This window comes from Dermochelys coriacea, chromosome 1, assembly GCF_009764565.3.
Source record: "Dermochelys coriacea isolate rDerCor1 chromosome 1, rDerCor1.pri.v4, whole genome shotgun sequence".
Classification (NCBI taxonomy): domain Eukaryota; kingdom Metazoa; phylum Chordata; order Testudines; family Dermochelyidae; genus Dermochelys; species Dermochelys coriacea.
In genome coordinates this window covers 322,510,875-322,536,950 of record NC_050068.2, presented here as the reverse complement: position 1 = coordinate 322,536,950, position 26,076 = coordinate 322,510,875, and the positions used below count along the sequence as shown (strand labels likewise).

The 26,076-nt window shown below is 40.2% G+C and overlaps 2 long non-coding RNA genes across 2 annotated transcripts in view; both read left to right on the top strand.

The window, feature by feature from the left end:
- Window positions 1-9,146, top strand: part of LOC122456576 — a 34,917-nt gene extending 25,771 nt beyond the window's left edge. Inside the window, exon 2 of the long non-coding RNA XR_006275520.1 lies at window positions 8,983-9,146. This is a non-coding gene — a long non-coding RNA (uncharacterized LOC122456576). The remainder of the gene's footprint in view (window positions 1-8,982) is intronic.
- Window positions 1-25,761, top strand: part of LOC122456575 — a 54,227-nt gene extending 28,466 nt beyond the window's left edge. The window contains exons 3-4 of the long non-coding RNA XR_006275519.1: window positions 23,157-23,221; window positions 25,659-25,761. This is a non-coding gene — a long non-coding RNA (uncharacterized LOC122456575). The remainder of the gene's footprint in view (window positions 1-23,156; window positions 23,222-25,658) is intronic.
- The last annotated feature ends 315 nt before the right edge of the window (window positions 25,762-26,076 follow it).

Sequence of the window (26,076 nt, the reverse complement as noted above, 5' to 3'; positions counted from 1 at the left end):
ATCCCTGAGGATTACCGAGGATTACCAAAACAAACTACTCCATCTGCTCAAGAGACTCCCTGAAAAAGAACAGGAACAGATCTGTGCAGACACATGCCTAGAACCCCGACCAGGGGTATTCTATTTGCTACCCAAGATCCATAAACCTGGAAATCCTGGACTCTCCATGATCTCAGGCATTGGCACCCTAACAGCAGGATTGTCTGGCTATGTGGACTCTCTCCTGAGGCCCTACGCTACAAGCACTCCCAGCTATCTTTGAGACACCACATACTTCCTGGAGAAAACTACAATCCATTGGTGATCTTCCAGAAAACACCATCCTGGCCACTATGGATGCCCTCTACACCAACATTCCCCACAAAGATGGACTACAAGCCGTCAGGAACAATATCCCCAATAATGTCATGGCATACCTGGTGGCTGACCTTTGTGACTTTGTCCTCACCCACAACTATTTCACATTTGGGGACAATATATACCTTCAAGTCAGCGGCACTGCTTTGGGTACGCGCATGGCCCCACAGTATGCCAACATTTTTATGGCTGACTTAGAACAATGCTTCCTTAGCTCTCGTCCCCTAATGCCCCTACTCTACTTGTGCTACATTGATGACATCTTCATCATCTGGACCCATGGAAAAGAAGCCCTTGAGGAACTCCTCCATGATTTCAACAATTTCCATCTCATCATCAACCTCAGCCTAGACCAATCCATACAAGTGGTCCATTTCCTGGACACTACTGTGCTAATAAGCGATGATCACATAAAAACCACCCTATACCGGAAACTTACTGACCACTATACTTACCTGCTTGCCTCCAGCTTCCATCCAGGACACACCACATGATCCATTGTCTACAGCCAAGCTCTGAGATACAACTGCATTTGCTTCAATCCCTCAGACAGAGACAAACACCTACAAGATCTCTATCAAGCATTCTTAAAACTACAATACCCACCTGCTCAAGTGAAGAAACAGATTGACAGAACCAGAAGAGTACCCAGAAGTCACCTACTACAGGACAGGCCCAACAAAGAAAATAACAGAACACCACTAGTTGTCACCTTCAGCCTCCATCTAAAACCTCTCCAGTGCATCATCAAAGATTTACAACCTATCCTGAAAAATGATCCCTCTCTCACAGATCTTGGGAGACAGACCAGTCCTCACTTACAGACAGCCCCCAGCCTCAAGCAAATACTCTCCATCAACCACACACCACACAACAAAAACACTAACCCAGGAACCTATCCTTGCAACAAAGCCCGATGCCAACTCTGTCCACATATTTATTCAAGTGACACCATCATAGGACCTAATCACGCTAGCCACTCCATCAGGGGCTCATTCACCTGCACATCTACCAATGTGATATATGCTATCATGTGCCAGCAATGCCCGTCTGCCATAAACATTGGCCAAACTGGACAGTCTCTATGCAAAAGAATAAATGGACACAAATATGACATCAGGAATCATAACGTTCAAAAACCAGTAGGAGAACACTTCAGCCTCTGTGACCACTCAGTAAAAGATTTAAGGGTGGCAATTATGCAACAGAAAAGCTTCAGAAACAGACTCCAATGAAAAACTGCTGAGCTTGAATTAATATGCAAACTAGATACCATTAACTTGGGTTTGATTAGAGACTGGGAGTGGCTGGGTCATTATACATATTAAATCTATTTCCCTGTGTTAAGTATCCTCACACCTTCTTGTCAACTGTCTAAATGGGCAATCTTGATTATCACTACAAACGTTTTTTTCTCCTGCTGATAATAGCTCATCTTAATTAATTAGCCTCTTCCTTCTCTGTATGTATGTATATATATGTGTGTGTGTGTATATATATATCTTACTATATGTTCCATTCTATGCATCTGATGAAGTGAGCTGTAGCCCACGAAAGCTTATACTCTAATAAATGTATTAGTCTCTAATGTGCCACAAGTACTCCTTTTCTGTTTAAGCCATAGACAGAAGCACAAGAACAGCTCAGGCATATATATGGCTTGTCATATGAGAGGGGAGATGGTCTTTTTTCCTAAAAAATAATTAAAAAGTCTATATAGGGTTCAGCCTCCAGCCTTTGACTGACACCACTTCTATACTGATACCATTAGAGTCAGCCAGCATGGCCATTACAACTTGAACATCTTCCCTGAAATGCCAGTGCTGCTACCTTATGTGGGAGCAGAGGTAAAGGCAGAAAACTGCAAAGCAGAAATTTTTAATCCCATTCAGAATCCTTAGAACAAGACTTTAGTCAAAATTCTTAAATGATTAGAGAAAAAAAAAAGTCTGGTTCTGAGAGTTTCAGTACGGCTGCCTTTCAGTGAGAATCCCACTAGAGAAATATGCCCTAGCAGCAGTTCTAAGAAAAACCAATGGTAGGTGATAGGTTGGCCAGATGCCAACATGCCCTCCTTGGCCTGTGGTGGTGGATTAACAGGATAACAGTTCAGATGGGGATGTTTTCTGACAAACCTTGGCAAGTGATTGGAAGATTTAGTGATTTAAAGAGACACATTTTGGCACCTTGCTGTAGAGAGGAGGTGGAGGAGATGGCATGTACATATACCCATGAGGGGGAAGTGAAAGCAAGGATTGACTGTGAGACAGACATATGCTAGACAGGATTTGAACTTTCCCATATATTGAAATTGTTGAGATTTCCCAGCAGCTCTCCAGCTCCCCACTGACACTCAAAGGAAAGCACATCCACGATGTTTGCCAGTATTCAGTTTAGCTGAAGCAGAAATTCTTAGGGACTCTCCATGTAATCAGAGGAGATGTCTGGGCATAGGAGCACAGCTCTGACCAAAGTGCATGAGGGTGTTGAAGAGGGATTAAAAGGTGGTTTGAAGCTGACATTTGCATTGCTCTGTACCAGGTTGGTTCCCATTCTCTGGGATAGAGCAGCCCTTAGGTTGTTCTACCAGATTCCAGGTGGCAATTGGCCACAGCGATCCAAAAGCACAGCTGATGATCAGTATGATAAAGGGTCATCCAAACTCCACTCCTCTGGCCGTGCTATGTTGGTAGCAGGGTGGGCAAGCACAGAGAGGTTAAGCCACTTTAGGGCCACTATGTTAGCAGAGAAGGGAAAAGCAGCTGTAGAGACTTTAATACCTATGACTAGCTGTGAACTGGTGTGCACCCCACAGCAGCCTGGATAGAGTTGGCGAGGCCTGAAGGTATATCTACACTGCAATGAAACACTCGCAGCTGACTTGTGTCAGCTGGCTCAGCTGCAGGGCTGTAAACTTGCAGTGTAGATGTTCAGGCTGGGCCTGGAGCCTGTTCTCGGGGTCCCTCCCTGCATCCTAGGATGAAGGAGGTTGTCATGGTCAAGGTGGAAGTCCAAGGAGAGAATAAGCCATGAGATCCTGCCCTGGAGTAAGGAGTCTGGCAAGAAGTTGGGAGGAGTGAAGTAGCCATGGGGAGTAGAGTAAACTCTAGAGGTAAACCTAGAAACAGGCAAGAGAAGATAGTCTAGGTAGGAAGGAAACGAGAGGAAATAGTAACAGGAATGGGGACTACTAGTTATAGAGTCCTTGGACTGGAACTCTGTGTAGAGGGCAGGCCCAGGTTCCCCTGCCAGCCACTGGCATAGTGACACAGAACCCTGAGCTGGGGCTGAACACCATCTGGAGACAGCATTTGGACCATTGTTCTGTTGGACTTTATAACTCTAGAAGGGGTGGATTAAATGGTAAATTGGCCAGAGGCCAAGTTGACCAGAAGGGACTATCGCAGAATGAGCAATAAGCAGCAAGGGAGCCCCCAGTGCAGCGAGAGCTACATTCCCAGATCTAGAGGCAAGGAGGTGCACTAATGGTGAGTGGCAGCCCCATTACTCTAGCCTTGGAACTAACATTAAATACTTTCCTGAAAAAAAAAATCAGAATCCCTCAAACTTATCTGACATAGATGCCAATGCCCGTTTGCAGACACTGAGGAGAAAAAAAAAAGCACATTTCAAGGACTCTTCAGGGAAATGCAGGTGTTTTTAAAGATGTTTCCTGCCAATGATACTGGAACACATAGTGCTAAGAAGGGGAAAGAGTGTTCCAGCTTTAGCTGAGCTATCGGATACAAGTTCTAGTTCAGAAGTCCCTGCAGTTCAGCAAGGAACCTCAACTAAGGAGGAGGTACCAGACAGTTTCACACCCGCTATCGTAACAAAGGTACTGAATAAGTGCCTAGAAAATCAGTGGTAGCATTTTCTGGATCTAATGAAGAGAAACATACCAAACCTTGCTAGCTATCAGAGAAATAATAAGAAATGGAAGGACTGTAAAAAGTGGAAGTCAAACAGACAACTAGTTTTAGTAAGACTGAGTGGGGCCATTTTTGCATGCAAACAAATCAAGTTTCCGGGGCATTATTTGTTTAGAAGTGAAGTTGTACAGAGAATTAAAAGGGAGGAAAAACAAGAGTTAGCAGCAGCGAGTGACAGACATTGATAATGGAACATGGAGCTATTCACGTCCAGGTAACTCATATCCAGCCCATGTTGGCATTGCCATGATAGCTCCTTGGTGGCATATGTGAAGTGTGCTGATGCTGTCAGCTGATAGGTGACCCTATCACAAAATGTGCCATCAAAATTGCAACCCTTGTTGGCAGTCCCAGATGAGAGGCCATTGACTGAATTAATTAATCAACTCATCTCGTAGGGTGTTCAAGACAGTGGCACATTACCATAATGGGCAAACATATTCTGCTGAGCTCCCACTGTATCTGTTCTGTAGTAGATTCCAGTCCCAGTGCTGGCAATCTGGAATCCGTCAGGAGCACTTACTATGTGTAATGGAATTCTCAATAGAGAGTAGTGGACCTGTAAAACCGACTAATACAATCTGACAAGATGACAAAAATACATATTTAACAGAGAATGGATATTAAGGGGGAAAAATAAGATTTGAAAATTGGAAGATATAGAATCGAAGAGACCTCAAGGGGTCATCTAATCCAGTCCCCTGGACTCAAGACAGGACTAAGCATTATCTAGACCGTCCCTTACAGGTGATTGTCTAACCTGCTCTTAAAAACCTCTAATGATGGAGATTTCACAACCTCCGTAGGCAATTTATTCCAGTGCTTTACCACCCTGACCGTTAGGAAGTTTTTCTATTTAGTATGAGTCCCTGTAGTGGCATTAAGATATCACATGATGTGTGGACTAGAGATAAAAAGATAGGTCACTTAAGGTAAAATATCAGATACTTACCTGTATGTCTTTGATCTTGTTTCCTTCTGATGTTTCATGTGTCAGAAATAATTTCATAGTAGCCTTTTTTTTTCCTCTCTGCATTTTGATACTTATGCCTCTGGGTAAGGCCAGGAAATAAACAGACTTTTGAAATGCAAGGAGTGAGTCCTCTGAATGCTTTTACATTTTTGTATCTCCTGGATCACTTAGCTTTGACCATGTCTATAATTGTCCTTAGCAACTCTTCCCTGGCATTGTTTGAAGAAAGAGATGGCAGTCTAATCCATGCCCAACATCTCATTTCCAAGTATAGTATATCTGGCCGGATGTCCTCAGAGGTTAAAGTACTTTCTCTTCTTGGGCCAATCAACAACTGTTTTCTGTTAACAGTTCAGATACCAAGTTCAAGTTGCCTTAATATAAATACATTTTCATTAACATTTTAGAGAACTAGAAAATAATAAAATACTTATAGATTCCGTGGCTTGAAGGAGCCATTGTGATCATTCTGGTCTGAGCTCCTGTATAACACAGGCAATTGAATTTCCCCAGAATAATACCTAGATATTTTTTTTTTTAAATCCAATCCTGATTTAAAAATTGTCAGTGATGGAGAATCCACCAGAATCCTTGGGAACTTGTTCTAATGGTTAATTACCCTCACTGTTAAAGGCATACTTTTTTTTTTCTTTTTTTAGTTTCAGTCTGAATTTGTCTAGCTTCAACTTCCAGCCCTTGGAACATGTTAGATCTTTCTCTGCTAGATTGAAGAGCCCATTATCAAATATTTGTTCCCCATATAGGAACTTATAGACTGTAATAAAGTCACACCTTTTCTTTGTTAAACTAAATAGATTGATCTCCTTGAATCTGTCACTACAAGGTATATTTTCTAATCCTTTAACCATTCTTGTGGCTCATCTCAGAACCCTCTCCAATGTATCAACATCCTTCTTGAACAGTGAGCACAGTATTTCAGCACCAGTGCCATCCCAGCATCATATTAGCTCTTTTGACCAGAGAGTCACATTGGGTGTTCATGTTCAGCTGATTATCCACCACGAGCCCCAAATCTTCTTCAGTCATTGCTTCCCAGAAGAGTCACACATCCTGGAAGTATGACCTACATTCTTTGTTCTTAGAGGTATACATTTACATTTAGCTGTATTAAAATGAATATTGTATACTTGCACCCAGTTTACCAAGTGATCCTGATTGCGCTAAATCAGTGACCTCCTCTTCGTTATTTGCCACTCCTTCAATATTTGTATAATCTGGAAACTATCAGTAGTGATTTGATGTTTTCTTCCATGTCATTAATAAAAATGTTAAATAGCATAGGACCAAGAACCAATCCCTTTTGGAAAGACACCCACTCAATGATGATTGCCCATTTACTATTGCATTTTGAAACCTATCGGTTAGCCAGCTTTTAATCCATTTATTGTGCCATGTTAATTTTTTTAAATCAAAATGTTCATAGAATCATAGACTTTAAGGTCAGAAGAGACCATTATGATCATCTAGTCTGACTTCCTGCACAACGCAGGCCACAGAATCTCACCCACCCACTCCTGTAGCAAACTTCTGACCTACTGAATTTCTCAAATCATGGTTTAAAGACTTCAAGGTGAGGAGAATCCTCCAGCAAGTGACCTGTGCCCCACGCTGCAGAGCAAGGTGAAAAACCCCCAGGGCCTCTGTCAATCTGCTCTGGAGGAAAATTACTTCTCAACCCCAAATATGGTGATCAGCTAAACCCTGAGCATGTGGGCAAGACTCACCAACCAGACACCCAGGAAAGAATTCTCTGTAGTATTTCAGATCCAACCCTATCTAACATCCCATCACAGGCCATTGAGCATATTTACTGCTAATAGTCAAAGATCAATTAATTGCTAAAATTAGGCTATCCCATCATACCATCCCCTCCATAAATTTATCAAGCTTAGTCTTGAAGCCAGATATATCTTTTGCCTCCACTTGGAAGGCTATTCCAGAACTTTACTCCTCTGATGGTTAGAAATCTTCATCTTATTTCAAGTCTAAACTTCCTGGTGGCGAGTTTATATCCATTTGTTCTTGTGTCCCCATTGGTACTGATCTTAAATAATTCCTCTCCCTCCCTGGTATTTCTTCCTCTGATATATTTATAGAGAGCAATCATATCTCCCCTCAGACTTTTTTTTGGTTAGGCTAAACAAGCCAAGCTCTTTGAGTATCCTTTCATAAGACAGGTTTTCCATTCCTTGGATCATCCTAGTAGTTCTTCTGTGTACCTGTTCTAGTTTGAATTAATCCTTCTAAACATGGGAGACCAGAACTGCACACAATATTCCAGATGTGGTTTCACCAGTGCCTTGTATAACGCTACTAACACCTCCTTATCTCTACTGGAAATACCTCGCCTGATACATCCCAAGACCACATTAGCTTTTTGCAGAGCCATGTGACATTGTCGGCTCATAGACATCCTGTGATCAACCAATACTCCAATGTCCTTCTCTTCCTCTGTTACTTCCAAATTTTGCATCCCCAGTTTATAACAAAAATTCTGGTTATTAATCCCTAAATGCATGACCTTGCACTTTTCACTATTAAATTTCATCCTATTACTATTACTCCAGTTTACAAGGTCATCCAGATCTTCCTGTATATCCCGGTCTCACTCTGTATTGGCAATACCTCCCAGCTTCATGTCATCTGCAAACTTTATTAGCATATTCCCACTTTTTGTGCCAAGGTCAGTTATAAAAAGATTAAATAGAATTGTTCCCAAAACCTATCCCTGAGGAACTCCACTAGTAACCTCCTTCCAGCCTGACAGTTCACCTTTCAGTGTGACCCGTTGTAGTCTCTCCTTTAACCAGTTCCTTATCCACCTTTCAATTTTCATATTGATCCCCATGTTTTCCAATTTAACTAATAATTCCCCATGTGGAACCGTATCAAATGCCTTACTGAAATTGAGGTAAATTAGATGACAAATATGATTAAAGGCTTAGAAAACGTGACCTATAAGGGAAGACTGAAAAATTGCATTTGTTTAGTTTGGAGAACAGAAGACTGAGAGGGGACATGAAAACAGTTTTCAAGTACATAACGGGTTGTTACAAAGAGGAGGGAGAAAAATTCTTCTCTTTAACCTCTGAGGATAGGACAAGAAGCAATGGGAAGGTTTAGGTTGCAGCAAGGGTGGGTTTGGTTGGACTTTAGTAAAAACTTCCCGTCAGGGTAGTACAGCGCTGTAATAAATTGCCTGCGAGGTTGTGGAATCTTCATCATTGGAGATTTTAAAGGGCAAGTTAGACAAATACTTGTCAGGGATGTTTCTAGATTATACTTAGTCCTGCCATGAGTCCGGAGGATTAGACTAGATGACCTCTTGAGGTCCCTTCCAGTCCTATGATACTGTGACACGGTAAAATGTCTGCAATCCCCTCTAACATTTTTATAAGCAATTTCTCTTTACTTGTGTTCTCTCATTCACTGTGTGCTGAAACCAAAATGTAATGAAGAACATTCATTATTTAATTGTATGATTTAAATAGCGATCTTTCTTATATCAGTCACAAATTAGTATACCACTATTGGATAAGGAAAAGTGTAATTCTTTGAGTTTTGGATCAAAAGTTCCTCAAGAAATATCTCAATTCCACATGAATCCCTGAGTAGCTATGTTTTTGTTCAATGTAAAATGGCATGTATGCAGACAACTATCTATTAAGGAGACTCATGTGGGTTGCATATTCCATCCAGGTTGCAAAACAGCCAATGTTCATGAAGGTTGCCTCATATGGGACATAGATCAGAGCATTTGAATAACTACAGTGGAACATCAGAGTTACAAACACCAGAGTTATGAACTGACCAATCAACCACACACATCATTTGGAACCGAAGTACAGGCAGCAGCAGAGACCCCCCCGCCAAAAGCAACAAATACAGTACAGTGTATTCAATGTAAATTAATGTAAAGTATGTAATGTAAAGTTAATGTAAAAAAAGGGCGAGAGGGGGAAGCAGCATTTTTCTTGTGCGTAGTAAAGTTTCAAAGCTGTATTAAGTCACTGTTCACTTGTAAACTTTTGAAAGAACAACCATAACATTTTGTTTAGAGTTATGAACATTTCAGAGTTACAAACAACGTCCATTCCCGAGGTATTCTTAACTCTTAGATTCCCACAAATGCAAATACTACACTTTTATTATTACTTTAACATGTTGATCTGAAGATAGAATCAAGTTCTTAATTGAGGCAGTAAACCAGCATTTGGTCTACACTTTGGTTCTGTTAGTATCTAACTGTACTGTCATCTGCTTTTCCCAATAACTGTTCCTCAAATGCATGACTAGTTTAGTGCACATTATATGGCAACTGTAAGGGTAGAATCACATGTTTCAATGCTAGTATTTCAAAAATCATAGACATTAGTAAATGACATGGAGTTAAACCCAGACAACAATGCACTTGTCTCTTAGTTTATCTTTTACCATAAAATATTAATAAGACAGCTCTACCACTGCTGCTACCAACTGCTACATGAAATACTTTTGTATCATCAGAGCAGTATAATTTCCTGAGAAGAGCCTCAGAAGAAGGTATTCTGTATTTGTTTCATATTTTCAAGGCAGCCTGGTATGGAATTTTTATTACTTGAGTTCCCCATTTTTTTCTTTGTTTGGTGTATGGTATATTCACTTTCATTATAAATCCCTCTTCATTGGTATCTATTATGAAAATTCATTAGGTGGGTTTAATTTTTCACAATGAAATGGCGTAGTTCTGAGTTGCTTCAGAGTTTTGTTTGGAACCCTACTCATTTAAACTATTTGCAAAGAAATCTCACTGAAATATATTAATTCACAAGACTGGAAAATGAGTCATCTTAAATATGCTTCCTGTTCATGCCTGTTTAATTGAACAATGTGCATACATATCCCATATCCGTGGTGGGGATAAACGTGATAAACAGCTTTTATCATTTGCTTTGATCATCTCACTTGCACTCTGTCATCTAAATCTACCTCTGCTGGGAGTATTTCTAAAATTCTAAGGATGAAATCCTGGCCCCATTGCAGTCAATGGTAAAACTCCTTTAGATTTCATCAGGGCCAGGATTTTACCTCATATCTCCAAGCTAATGCAAGCAGTTTCCAGTGAAAAACCCTATCTAATACATTTATTTTCTTCCTCCCTTCAGCCTCATCTCCCAGTTCACTGGTCTGAGGTGCAAGAAGGCAGTATTCTGTCCTATACAAATGACAGTCTTAAGAGCAGATATCTCACACCATTTTATTGCTAGGAATTGGTGCTACATACCATTGGACAGGGGAGATTTCCAGATTCCCAATGGGACCCAACATTTGCTCCTGACCCTAATAGGTTCTGAGAGGACCTTAAAATCATGACATTATGTACAGAAAATCAATTTTAGAGAATTATAGAAGTTTCTGAAATGGATCAGTTATTTTTCACTATACATCTTATTTAGTGTTTATCACCACGGTATCTCTCAGCACTACAGGTGTGCAATGTGGTAAATACAACACATGCTGGTGTGGTATAAAGATTTGATTTACACTCATTTGGGATGACCTGTAGAACTCACAGGTGGTCTCATTACTCATGAGTAATGTGAACATTTTGAACTCAAGCTGATAGAAAATGAATGACACACCACATCCATACATATTCTCTCTCTCTCACTCTTTGTCATATTATATACTTTGTATCAAATAATTTATGTTGGTATTGTTTAAGTATATGCACCTAGCACATTTTTGGGTGCTGTATAAATAAAATTGTTAGTATCTGATCTAGTTTTCACATAATGGCAATTTGTTAAATAGTTTACTATATTCCTTCCCTTGAAAACTGCTTCTTGCATGACTATATGTCAAAATCAGTCTAGGATTCATGTGTTGTGGGGTAATGTAATTTTCTTGGACAGGTAAAGAGTCACAAAGAAAAAGACATTTTTCAAAAAAATAAAATAAAATAGCCAGTTAAGGATCATTTAATCTCAAAGACACTTAGTTTAATCACACTTTTCAGCAAATATTCTGAGAGGTAAATGTAAACATTTGAAAGCTTGAGGATTTTCTTCTTCCTCTCGAGTTTACTAGGGAGGATTGGATCAGCTTAATAATGGAACCATGATCTTAATGATAGAAGGGCTATCTTCCTATCCATAATAATCAGCTACACACACCTGCAAAGCTGAGAATTGAATCCTATTCTTTCAGCTCCAGAAACATTGGCCTTTACCCCATTTGAGGTAAGTAACCAATTTTGCTGTAGATGCCAATTAGCTGTAGAAATACCCCTAATGTTCTTTCTGAGCAACATGCAGCTAACAGAGCAACACACTCACTTTACACATATAGAGACTAGTCCAAAGGAAAGACTCCTATTGACTTCAGTGAGCTCTGGCCATAGTGCTCAGTCGTGCTCCCACTAATGTCAATGCCCAATCAATCAATCAGTTAACAACTGACACAGGACTGGGCCTATAATTCCCACTGAAACCAAAGTATTTGGCCCCAAACTATCCATAGCAAACATAATTGAGAACTTTGCTTAATTTTGTCAGATGTAGTATGGAATTAGTAACCTTAGAGAAGCTGTGACACTGAGCCAGCGAAGGTTAAACAACTAGTAGGCTAAGTGATCTAAAGATCAACCTTTAAGAACATATTAGGGAAGTACTGAAATGGTAAACTGGGCCATTTCTTGTAGATAGCTATCAAAGCCATCTTAGATAGACTAAAACCTTTGAAATGTAAACCTATATTGTCACAGAATTAGAAGTAAATACTAATTGTATTTGTCTGTGTTTACCTATATCTGTTAGGAGTTTAACAATGTGATCTAATTAGCCGGTAGATGCAAAACTTCGGTTCCTGTTGGTAATATTTCATCACTATATTTTGTTTATTCAGAGATCAAAAGAGAATATTGTCAATTAGATGAAATGTGTAGTGTAATAATATCATTGTCTTTATTTATCTTTTAAGTTTGTAGTAAACTACCTGTGAACCTTTGAATGGTGAATTGCCTTATGCTAATCAATGCAACTAACTACCTGTGTATAAATAGGAAATAGAAGATTTACTTCAAAGCAACAATGTACATTACCTATTCTTCATCCAAGGAATGCCTGTGGTATTATCTGCTGTCAAGAGGATATTATAGCCTGCCAGAGAACTCTAGGGCCTGATCCTATCATCTTAGATCTGCTTAAGCTTTGTCAGGAGACGTTTAAGTCACAAGACTGAGCTCTCCTGCTCTATTCTGGATTACCCTGCAATTTCTCATGGAAGAATTTAAATACATGGCCTGCCTATTGCACTATGACTTAATGAATTGATTCTGGAAGGATTTTTTGAAAAACAGCAGCTCAACATCTGTGCTATGAAACTGACCTAAGGACTTTATTAATATCTCTGTGTATAATCTTTTAACCATAACTCTCTTTTCTTTATAATACAATGGAGATTAGTTAATAAGAAGTGGCTGTAAGTGTGTATTTGAGTAAAATCTGAAACACAGAGTGTAATGTGTCCAATTTCTTGGGGTTGGTAAAACTTTATACATGGTGAATAAGATTTTCAGTGATCCTCCTCATATTTGATTTGGCTGTCTGGGTAGGAGCCCAGGGCTGGGTTGCTTTAAGAGAACTGTATTTTTTGGTTTCTGGGTAACCAGAAAAGTGTTGCAGAAGCTGTTTTGTTGCTGGCTCAGTGAATCTAATTATTAGAATAAACCACCAGTTTTGAGGATTGTCTGCCCCATTCTTTGCAGTTTGCCCTGACTGAGCACTCTCAATGAGGCCTCTCCCGCAACCACGGTTATAGCAGCCTTCTCAGATTAGGGTGATTTTATGTGATTCAGAAACTGACAAAAAGAACAAGGAGTACTTTTGGCACTTCAGAGACTAACAAATTTATTTGAGCATAAGCTTTTGTGGGCTAAAACCCACTTCATCGGATGCATGCAGTGGAAAATACAGTAAGAAGATTATATATATATATATATATACACACACACACACACGCACTCAGAGAACATGAAAAAATGGGTGTTGCCATACCCACTATAATAAGAGTGATCAATTAAGGTGAGCTATTACCAGCAGGAGAAGAAAACCTTTTGTAGTGATAATCTGGATGGCCCATTTCCAACAGTTGACAAGAAGGTGAGAGTAACGGCGGGGGGAGGGGGGAATAAGCATCAGGAAATAGTTTTTCTTTGTGTTATGACCTATCCACTCCCAGTCTTTATTCAAGCCTAATTTAATGGTACCCAGTTTGCAAATTAATTCCAATTCAGCAGCCTCTTGTTGGAGTCTATTTTTGAAGTTTTGTTGTTGTTGTAATATTGTGACTTTTAGGTCTGTAATCGAGTGACCAGGGAGATTGAAGTGTTCTCTGACTCATTTTTGAATGTTACAATTCTTGACGTCTGATTTGTGTCCATTTATTCTTTTATGTAGAAACTGTCCGGTTTGGCCAATGTACATGGCAGAGGGGCATTGCTGGCACATGATGGCAAATATCACATTGGCAGATGTGCAGGTGAATGAGCCTCTGATAGTGTGGCTGATGTGATTAGGTCTTATGATGGTGTCCCCTGAATAGATATGTGGACAGAGTTGGCAACTGGCTTTGTTGCAAGGATAGGTTCATGGGTTCGTGTTTTTGTTGTGTGGTGTGTGGTTGCTGGAGAGTATTTGCTTCAGGTTGGGGGGCTGTCTGTAAGCAAGGACTGGCCTGTCTCCCAAAATCTGTGAGAGTGAGTGATCGCCCTTCAGGATAGGTTGTAGATCCTTGATGATGCACTGGAGAGTTTTTAGTTGGGGGCTGTAGGCGACGGCTAGTGGCATTCTGCTACTTTCTTTGTTGGGCCTATCCTGTAGTAGGTGACTTCTGGGTATTCTTCTGGCTCTGTCGATCTGTTTCTTCACTTCAGGAGGTGGGTATTGTCAAACTGACAAATTTTCTTTGATCTTTGCAGAAGTAATCTCCTTTTACTGCAGAGTAAATATGGAAATGTCCAAACTTAAGTTATAGGGGAGCGAAAATAGGGCTTTAAAATGGAAGCTGCTGGCAACTTTAATTTTTGGAAACCTACTACCTCTCCATAATACTGGAATTATCATAGGTGGGCAAGAGGAAAAACTAGATGATCGTGTTGGTCTCTACTTCCAGTTACTAAAATACTATATATTCCCTGGTTTAGATATACAATAAATTCTTTTCTCCTTTTATTTGCTCTCGCCAAGATTCTGCTGTGACTAGTAACTAACCATCCATAATTAATTAAATGTAATTAAGTGACTACTTACATTTTGGGGGGACAAAGGAGTAGTTTCTGGATGCAAATCTCTGGTTTTACCAAAAGAGATTAAAGCACAAGTGCTGAAATACTATTAGAGATGTAAAAAGAAAAGGAGTACTTGTGGCACCTTAGAGACTAACAAATTTATTAGAGCATAAGCTTTCATGAGCTACAGCTCACTTCATCGGATCCGACGAAGTGAGCTGTAGCTCACGAAAGCTTATGCTCTAATAAATTTGTTAGTCTCTAAGGTGCCACAAGTACTCCTTTTCTTTTTGCGAATACAGACTAACACGGCTGCTACTCTGAAACCTGTTATTAGAGATGTGTATGACCTATAAGACTAATGCTGCATAATGACATCGTTCCTTTGTTTACTTTGATCTTTTGCAGTTCTTTCAAATTAGGACTTCTAAGTCTTAAAAGTATTTAAACTCTAATAGAAAAGAACCCCTGTGGAGAAATTAGCACTCTCAAAGTATCTTTTAACTCACTATTATCTCTTCCTTGGAGAATGACTTAATTACAACTACATTGTATGCATTCTATGTTGTCTAAGACTGTTGAAAGTGAAATTGCTAGTGGTGAGGAACAGGCATCATTTGAAGCTTATAATGAGTTAGGCATCTAAAATCTCACCTAAACTAACACTAGAAATCAGCCTTGATGGTGATGATTAACTGATGTCTATTGCACATCTATAAATAATGCCCCACCCTTGCATAATTGCTGTCATTTTGCAGAATGTATTTTCACCTTGCCTTTTGAAGTTAGAATAATCAGTGTCTTTTTTTTTTTTAAAATCAGGAAAGAAATTTGCAAAGTTGTTAGATCAGAAGCAGTATATGATACCTTGGTGGGCAATTTAAGCACAGATGTTTTTGGAAGATAAATTTGCCACACTATTCTCAAACCTAACCCAACAACGATTTGTAGACCATCAAAATTGAAGTTTGCATATTTTTGTGGGTAAAGAATCTGAAGTTCATTTGCAAAAAGAATATTTCACTGCATGCCAAAAGGATTAACACTCAAGACAGCAAAGATATTGAGATGGAGGCACTTGCTGCCCATTGAAATTTAGGAAATGAAAGATTTGATTGAGGGCCGTGGGCATGGGAGACCTGAGATGTCAAGAGTAACAAGAAGGGTTTCTTCAGGTATGTTGGCAACAAGAAGAAAGCCAAGGAAAGTGTGGGCCCCTTACTGAATGAGGGAGGCAAGCTAGTGACAGAGGATGTGGAAAAAGCTAATGTACTCAATGCTTTTTTTGCCTCTGTTTTCACTAACAAGGTCAGCTCCCAGACTGCTGTGCTGGGCAACACAAAATGGGGAAGAGATGGCCAGCCCTCTGTAGAGATAGAGGTGGTTAGGGACTATTTAGAAAAGCTGGACGTGCACAAGTCCATGGGGCCGGACGAATTGCATCCGAGAGTGCTGAAGGAATTGGCGGCTGTGATTGCAGAGCCCTTGGCCATTATCTTTGAAAACTCGTGGCGAACGGGGGAAGTCCCGGATGACTGGAAAAAGGCTAATGTAGTGCCCATCTTTAAAAAAGGGAAGAAGGAGGATCCTGGGAACTACAGGCCGGTCAGCCTCACCTCAGTCCCTGGAAAAATCATGGAGCAGGTCCTCAAAGAATCAATCCTGAAGCACTTAGAGGAGAGGAAAGTGATCAGGAACAGTCAGCATGGATTCACCAAGGGAAGGTCATGCCTGACTAATCTAATCGCCTTTTATGATGAGATTACTGGTTCTGTGGATGAAGGGAAAGCAGTGGATGTATTGTTTCTTGACTTTAGCAAAGCTTTTGACACGGTCTCCCACAGCATTCTTTTCAGCAAGTTAAGGAAGTATGGGCTGGATGAATGCACTATAAGGTGGGTAGAAAGCTGGCTAGATTGTCGGGCTCAACGGGTAGTGATCAATGGCTCCATGTCTAGTTGGCAGCCGGTGTCAAGTGGAGTGCCCCAGGGGTCGGTCCTGGGGCCCGTTTTGTTCAATATCTTCATAAATGATCTGGAGGATGGTGTGGATTGCACTCTCAGCAAATTTGTGGATGATACTAAACTGGGAGGAGTGGTAGATACGCTGGAGGGGAGGGATAGGATACAGAAGGACCTAGACAAATTGGAAGATTGGGCCAAAAGAAATCTAATGAGGTTCAATAAGGATAAGTGCAGGGTCCTGCACTTAGGATGGAAGAATCCAATGCACCGCTTCAGACTAGGGACCGAATGGCTCGGCAGCAGTTCTGCGGAAAAGGACCTAGGGGTGACAGTGGACGAGAAGCTGGATATGAGTCAGCAGTGTGCCCTTGTTGCCAAGAAGGCCAATGGCATTTTGGGATGTATAAGTAGGGGCATAGCGAGCAGATCGAGGGACGTGATCGTTCCCCTCTATTCGACACTGGTGAGGCCTCATCTGGAGTACTGTGTCCAGTTTTGGGCCCCACACTACAGGAAGGATGTGGATAAATTGGAAAGAGTACAACGAAGGGCAACAAAAATGATTAGGGGTCTAGAGCACATGACTTATGAGGAGAGGCTGAGGGAGCTGGGATTGTTTAGTCTGCAGAAGAGAAGAATGAGGGGGGATTTGATAGCTGCTTTCAACTACCTGAAAGGGGGTTTCAAAGAGGATGGCTCTAGACTGTTCTCAATGGTAGCAGATGACAGAACGAGGAGTAATGGTCTCAAGTTGCAATGGGGGAGGTTTAGATTGGATATTAGGAAAAACTTTTTCACTAAGAGGGTGGTGAAACACTGGAATGCGTTACCTAGGGAGGTGGTAGAATCTCCTTCCTTAGAGGTTTTTAAGGTCAGGCTTGACAAAGCCCTGGCTGGGATGATTTAACTGGGACTTGGTCCTGCTTTGAGCAGGGGGTTGGACTAGATGACCTTCTGGGGTCCCTTCCAACCCTGATATTCTATGATTCTATGATTCTATGATATGTTAATCCAGCTGCCTTTTGATATTAGAAAATAAAAGCGATCGCTTATCATGACTCTTCCTCTTTATTTTTGAGTAGGTTTTATTTAGAACTTCTCTTTCACCAGTGTCCGCAGCTGCTTTTAATCCTGTATCTTGCAAAGTCAAAATATTTTTATTTTCTCTTATTCTGATGAAAAACAGAAGCACTCAAATAGCAGTTCCTGCTGGCTAGACACCACACTGTATGCAAGCCCCCAAGTCTCTAATAAAAATAAGGAGATGAATACTTAACCAGTCTCATTCATAACATCAAATGGGGCAGATTCTCAGCTGGGTGATCTATTGCAACATGCTTTACAAAGGTGGGTAAGCAGAAAGTGACCAAAGTTCTATCTTGTATGATATTCCCAAGAGCTTTTAGGTCATCTGAGATGGTTTATTATTTTATTTATTATTTATTTATTTCATTAATCAAAATCTTTAGGGTTTTTTAATAACTACAGAATGTTCATTGTGAGCACAGAACAATTTCTACCAAGAATAATAAAATAGCTTGAAAAAAACAATCAATCAGGTGAAATGAGTGTTCACTCTGATAAATGGGGTGGGTGTGAAAAGTTGAATGAGTGTAAACAATATCCGAGGTGTTCTTTTGCTCAGTATGAGTTTTAACAATGCTTGTTCAGGGTTTTGTAACAAGTTAATCAGAACACAAAGTCACTGGAAACAAATCCTCCATTATGAAAAATATCCATGTGTCACTACTGAGTCAGACTCTGGCACTCATGATACCTGCACACCTTTTAAGAAACATTGTGCTTTTGGTATGGCTTTTTCATCATCCTAAGAATTGCCTCCACAAAAGTGTCCTGACTCTAGATTTTGAAAATATGGTCATCTTAAGTAAACATTACTATTCTATTTTAGAGGCAGAGAGAAATTGAGGCACAGATGTGTTAAGTGATTTGTCTAAAGTCACAGAAGTAGAGATTCACAGAGGCAGGAGTTGAACTTGGGTGGCCTATCTCACAGGGTATCTCTATGTTGCAATTAAATACCTAGGCCTGGCCCATGTCAGCTGACTCAGACTTGGTCTACAGGGCTGTAAAATTGCAGTGTAGACATTTGGGCCCAGAGTGGAGCTGGGGTTCTTGGACCCTCTCCCCATGCAAGATCCCACTGCTTGGGCTCCACATTGCAATTTTACAGCCCTGTAGCCTGAGCCACACGACCCTGAATCAGCTGACTTGGGCCAGTCACAGGTGTTTAATTGCAGTGTCGACATGCGCACAGTTTGGTCACCTATCCAGGAGACCATATCACTTGTGTTTTCTTTTAACACAAAAACTGCTCCAGAACTCACAGCTAGTGCCAATAGCCAGAACTAATCTTAGATCTTCATCTGGTAAAAATACTATAATGATGGGTGCTATAAAAAATCCAAGATAGTTAGAAGTAGGGCTGCGAATTAATCACGGTTAACTCAAGTGATTAACTCAAAACAAATTAACTAGATTCAAAAAGTCACGATTAATCAAAGTTTTAATCGCACTATTAAACAACAATAGAATACCAATTTAAATTTATTATACATTTTTGCATGCTTTTCTATATTTTAAAATGTATTGATTTCAATTACAACACAGAATACAAAGCATACAGTGCTCACTTTATATTATTCTTTTTGTTCAAAAATATTTACACTGTCAAAAAAGATAAACAAAAGAAATACTATTTTTCAATTCACCTAAAAAAAGTCCACTCAGTCCTACTTCTTATTCGCTAATCGCTAAGACAAACAAGTTTGTTTACATTTACGGGTGATAATACTGCCCACTTCTTATTTACAGTGTCACCTGAAAGGGAGAACAGGTATTCCCGTGGCACTGTTGTATCCAGTCTTGCAAGGTATTTATGTGCCAGATGTGCTAAACATTCATGTACCCTTTCATGCGTCAACTTGTAGGCTCTAAAGTTTTACATAGTTTTGTTTTTGAGTGCAGTTAAGTAAAAAAAAAATTCTACATCTGTAAGTTGCACTTTCATGATAAAGAGATTGCAATACCATACTTGTATGAAGTGAATTGAAACTTACCATTTCTTTTGCTTATCTTTTTTTACATATTTGTAATAAATATTTGTAATAAAAAATAATACAAAGTGAGCACTGTATACTTCGTATCCTGTAGTGTAATTGAAACTGGTATATTTGAAAATGTAGAAAACCATCCAAAATATGTATAATAAATTTAAATTAGTATTCTATTATTGTTTAACCGCGCAATTAAAACTGCGATTAATTGTGATTATTTTTTAATCTCATAATTAAGTGCAATTTTTTTTAATTGCTTGACAGCCATAGTTAGAAGAGATTTCACTATTTTCTCTCAGACACATTCTCACCAGGATTATACACATCTTTTACTGGAAAATTAGACATTTGCATGGCCTTCTTGCTGGTCATAACTTTGATTGACAATGAAATGCTTCGACTACTATAGAATATGTTTACCCACCTTTTGAGTAGGGCAGACTGCTGAACATATACATCAGTACTCTTTACCATTGAATGGCTACCTATACACTTCTCAAGGTGCTGGTTAAGGTCCTGGTTACCTCAAAGACTGCCTCTTTGCTTATGCCCAGCCACCTCACGTGTTTATGGCAGGACTGCTGTGAGTGTCTGTCCGGAGGTAAAAGTTAAGTCCCAGTAACAGGCTGTGACCTCTAATTAATTTCTGTCAGACATATATCAGAACCTGAGCACTCTTAGGCCCCAATCCTGCAAGCTGCTTTGTGCAGGGGTCCCCTTCACTCACACAAGTCAGAATAACTCTCTGTGGGCAGTGGGGTCAGCTCATATGATCCATACTTTAGGGTCATAGCCTTAAATGCACTGTAAGATGCCTCTCTTTTTCTAGGCTTTAGAAGAGTGGTGGGCAATCTGTGGGCCACAGGTGGCCCATCAGGGTAATCCACTGGCAGGCCATGAGATAGTTTGTTTACATTGACCATCCGCAGGCACGGCCGCCCACAGCTTCCAGTGACCGCGGTTCTCTGTTCCAGGCCAATGAGAGCTGCGGGAAGCGGCGCGAATTGCCCACCACTGCCTTAGAACCTCCTGGAACTGAACCTGCTGGTGACTCTTTCTCAAATTTCTGTTAAGGTGACCTAATTTGCTGCTGTGTTTAGAGCCGAAATTATAGATCTGCATTCCATAAAGCAACAACAGCCATGATTCTGCTCAGATCTCAAAAGGTTAAAAAAATTATGGCACAAACAAGCACTGTCTGACCACAACCAGGTACGCTCCAGCTGTGTCTTGCACCCAGCACTCCCCTATTCTTGACGTTGACAGTTGCTCTCCCTCGTCACCTTCCAGTGGATTAGAACAAATTATATTATTTAAAGAAAAATAAAATAATCAAAAGATATGTTTGTTTTATGAGGAACTATAATGTTAATAAGGATGTAATTAAAGGAATAAAACTAAGAAAATGACATAAGGAAAGAGAAAAATAGTTGAAGGCAGAGGGTTTTTTTTCCTAATTAAGAAAATTAGCATTCAGGTAGTGAGTTCTTGGCTGCTACCTCAGTGAGTTGTGCTAGTAGTGTACACTTGAGAATTTCTAATTTCATTTCATTTGGGGTTGTTAACTGCTCATATTTTAAACTCCGTTATGAAGGTAACTTTTGATCATAAGGGGCTAAGTACTGTGTAAAATCATTATTAAAAAACTCAGAATGGAAAGCAGCTTAGAACATATTCTGCTCTTTGTAGAGCCTCTCCTTGCCTATAACGCCAAATTAAAAGACCAAAAAAAAAGGGGGGGGGGTCACCAACCAACCATCTCAAAAAAATTGTCTCCAAAGTCAGGATAATAATAAACCAAAAACCCGCCTGACTAAAACAGTCTTGCAGTATGAGCTTGGCAAACTCAGGCTCCTGTGCATTTTCTAATAAGTATCCTTTATCCTTTATTTTGAAGACCATGGTCTTGATTCTGATCTCACTTATGCTAGTATAAACCAAGTGCAAGTCCAATGGTGTCAATAAGAGTTACATTGGAGTAAACTGTTGTGGCAGCAGCCCCTGTAATTTAATTACTGCTTGGGCTGGTACCCCATAAAAAGTGATGCCACTGATTTCAGTGGCAGCAAAAGCGGGCCCAAATGACAGAGAAAGGCAACAGAACCATCGAAAGGTAGACTGCTGCTTTTCATAAAAAAGTTGAGACTGTTTTTTCTGATGTGTCAATGCATGGGACAACATTTGGGGGAGACAAAAAACTAGCTGGCTTAGCAACATTCTTACAAGGCTCCATCAGGGTAGTATGTTAGTTTCTGTTTCCTGGAAAAGTAAGAGAACCAGATGAACATTATGTGTATACAGGTAAAGTTACATAGTGTTAATATGGGGCCCAGTCATGAAATTGTTACTCAGGCAAGACTCCCACCTGTATGGAAACAGATGCAGTTGCCACTTACATTAGCTATGTGCTCAGGTATTGGGAACTCTTCTTTTAAACATTTAGGGCTAAATGATGGCTGCTTAGAGCACTGAATGAAGGGCATGCCTGCACTCCAGAGCAGAGAAGAAGGAAGGATTAAGGTCTTTGCTATCATCGGGCCAGATTTGTAAAAGTATTTAGGTGCTTAAAGATGCACATAGACACTTAGTGGGATTTTTAGAAGTGGCCAAGTTCCTAGCCACTGGTTTCACTAGGAGTTAGGCACCAAAGTGCTTTTAAAAATTGCACCAGGTGCTTAGCTGCATTTTTAGGCTCCTAAATAACTTTTCACATCTGGCTCGGGGTGGCTGGTGTGTGCAGACTACAGTGCTTGTTGCTACAACTGTCAGAAAGGGTGCATAGCCTATGCTCATGCTACCATGCAGCTGCTTGCAGAGGTGCTTTTAAGGGTGGAGGATTGATTGTCTCCCCCATATGGCTTCTGCCCTGTATGCATATGTGCAGAGGTCTCTATGCATATGACAGGGTCTCTCAGCATGCTCTCCACTTCCTAGCACATCCATGCATGGCTGGGGCATAAGTTGGCCTTTAAATTCCCCTAAGCAACATCCTTTCCCCTTGTCTTCACCCCCTTACTTTGGTATTTCCTAGTGAATGATGCACATTTAAGTGCATACATTTAATTGAGACCCATATGCCATGTATTTCTTTATCTATTTGTCCACAGTATATTAAAATAACCACCTTTATCTGTATGTGCATGTCCTACCCCCTTTAACAAACTGACACCAACCAATAAATAACAATAGAAAAGCATTAGCATTTTCCTCCCCTCTTTGTTAATACCCAAAAGAGCTACATCCAAATTTAAATAGCATTTTAACAGAAGAATAGCACTGTAAGCTCTTCAGGGCAGGGACTGTCTCCTCCTCTGTGCTTGCATAGCTCCTAGCACATTGGTACTCTGTTCTCTATGAAAGGAAACATGTTCTACAAAACCTTATAGGAACAGTCTACTGATGCCAGTTAGACGAGCCTCTGGGAAATTTAACATGTGAGTATGCAGCAGACTTTTTGCTTAGTTTTTCATTTAGAAATAAATAAACATAATTTGCACATTTGAATGAAACTCGTGTTTTGTTATCAGCTGCTGGCGTCTCCTTTTCATGTTATGTTCCCTACAGGTCTGGAAAGTTATTATGCAAAGAAAGAAGAGGAATATGAAATACTAAAAGCAGCTGCTATACAGGTATCTGCTTTCTATCTCTCGGAGTAAACTCCATAGCAAAGCATGAAGAAAGATAGAAAATTTAAAAATGAGTCAATCTTAAAAGGACTATATAACAGATTTTAATAATAATTAATTGGAGATCAACTGGAAAAAATACAACAAATAGCCTTTGTTTTGGTTTAAGGACATTGTCGATCAGACCCAACTGAGCAATTACTATTTCTATTTGCAAAAACTAACACCACTCATATAAGGTATAAAAATATACAGGGCATGCAACATAGATTTTTTTTAACATAGTTGTAAGTCTTTTATCATCAGCCGGGCAAGGAATTTGGATGAAAGTTGACTAAACCATAGTGGTCTAGAAAGAGCAGTAGACTAAGAGTTTAGGCCAGATTCTCAGTTGATATACATTGTCTTCAATGGAGCTGCATTGATTTACTCTAGTTGAGTACATAAGCTCTGGCTCCTGGATTCTTTTCCTGACTCAGCATCTGATTCTCTGGTTGACCTGGGGCAAGTCACTTAACTTCTCAGGCCTTGTTTACAATAGAATTTTTTTCCTAAATTTTCATCAGTGGTAGCAGTACATATGGACAAAGTAGAACCAGTGGCCACTTGTGTTTTAATCACCGTGTCATTTAGTTTGACTCTGAGCAGGATTAGACATGGATATGAATATGTGGATATGAATAATACTCGTATTATGCACTGAACTACCATTATCTTCACACCCCCATTGAGTATTGGAAGCATCCCATGGTTCTCCTGTGATCTTATGCCGACTCTGTGCCCCATGGATAATTCAAAAGGCTTGCCTAAGTTCATAAAATTAAGTGCTGTTTCTGAAACCATAGTTTAACAACTTGTTCTTGGCTATGCTTGCAGCTAAACTATGTTTAGTAATGGTTCAGCTGCATCATTATTAGAGCCCTACCAAATTCATGGCCATGAAAAACGCATCACGGACCATGAAATCCAGTCTCCCTCAGTGAAATCTGGTCTTTTGTGTGCTTTTACCCTATATTATACAGATTTCAGAGGGGAGAGCCGCGTTTCTCAAATTGGGGGTCCTGCCTGAGAAAGGAGTTGGAGGGGGGGTCGCAGTATTGCCACCCTTACATCTATGCTCCCTTCAGAGCTGTGTGGCCAGAAAGCAGCAGCTATTGGCTAGGTGCCAGCTCTGAAGGCAGTGCCACCGCCAGCCACAGCGCAGAAGTAAGGGTAGCAGCATCACAAGCCCCCCTACAATAACCTTGTGACCTCCCCACAACTCCTTTTTGGGTCAGGACTCCTACAATTACAATACCGTGAAATTTTAGATTTAAATTGCTGAAATCATGACATTTACTATTTTAACAATCCTATGACAATGAAATTGACCAAAATGGATCATGAATTTGGTAGCGCCCTAATCATTGTTCAACCCATTGTCAGCAACAGTTAATTTTCCTAACACAGACCAGGCATTCAAGAGATAACTAGCATTCTTAGTCAGAAGATTCTACTAACTCATTAATTTTTCTGTTGTCCTTCACCTTTGTTTGTGTCTGTCTCTTGAAAGAAGCAGTGTGTTAATTTGTGCTCCTCTGTGTTCGTGCTGTGACATATCTTGATCACTCATCCAGCCTTGCCTCTGGTCATCTCCATCCACCTGAGTCTTGTTTAAGCATCAGAGTGTATAGAGGTTTGCCTAGGCTCTAGGCCCTCATAAGGCAAATTAAAGTTGCTGGAGAACTGCTTTACAACTGCCTCTTGTCTAGGCAGGCCATTCATCTGGTTTTCAGCTGGACAGTGTTGCTTTTCTAAAGTTGTCCCCCAACCAGTACTGAGACAAAACTAGATGTGGCATTGGATGGGAGATGCTATTTTGAAGAGTGCACTGCTTCCCCGCCACTGGTGTGACACAGTGCATTAGAGGTCACACTGGTGGGGGCAGGGTGGCGTGTTCTTCAAAACGGTGTCCCCTCTGTGGCATTACTTCACATGGTCACACTGCTGAGGGCGGGGCCACACCATTTCCAGAAGTATCAGACAGTCCAGGATTCTGGGGATGTGTGAGTGGCCACTCTGTGTCTATTTAAGTTTTTATGCCATGCATTCCACTCTGGTATCTGAGCACCTTCTGGTAGCACAGTAAGCAATGAAACTAGCGTCAGTCACATACGTTTTTCCTTTTCGCATGGGCGCTCTCTCTTTCTTTCACTTTTTACTTGTTCCAAGGGCTGCACGTGATTTCAGTGTTTTCCTGATGATATCCCTCTCATTAATACAATTACCACACCTCCTCCAGAACCTAAGATCTGCATCACTTTCTGTGATAGGATGATATATCTGTATTTTGCCATAAATTAGAGCCTGACATAATTCCCCTTGAACAGTTTTGGAGTGTAATTCCAAATTAGCCAGCTTGACAGGGCAGTATGTACCTGTTTATTTCTTTACATTACAGATTGGATCAGGGCTGAATCAAGCCTATTTTTCTTGAGAACCATCTCACACAAATCACTTGTAGCAGATTATGCAGTGAAGAGGACAGGAAAACTTGGTGGGCTTCTGAGAAACCACATGAGTGAAAACCCTTATGGTGTTTGCTAACTGAGTGGTGTTTAAAATTGCAACAGAAATTCTAAAATTCTAAATAGACGTTGACTGGGATAATTTACTAATTCTATGTTTGTGTCCAGCCATTTCTGTCTAAAAAATAGAATTAAACACTTCTGAGTGTATGTGGCTGCTTTGAATCATTACAGCGATAGTGACATCAGAGGCATAGGGCAGCTCTAAGACTTTACTACAAATGTAGGAAGCATGATTATTCATATGACATGTGACAGTCCCTTTACTTCCATTCCTACATTGTAGTCTGA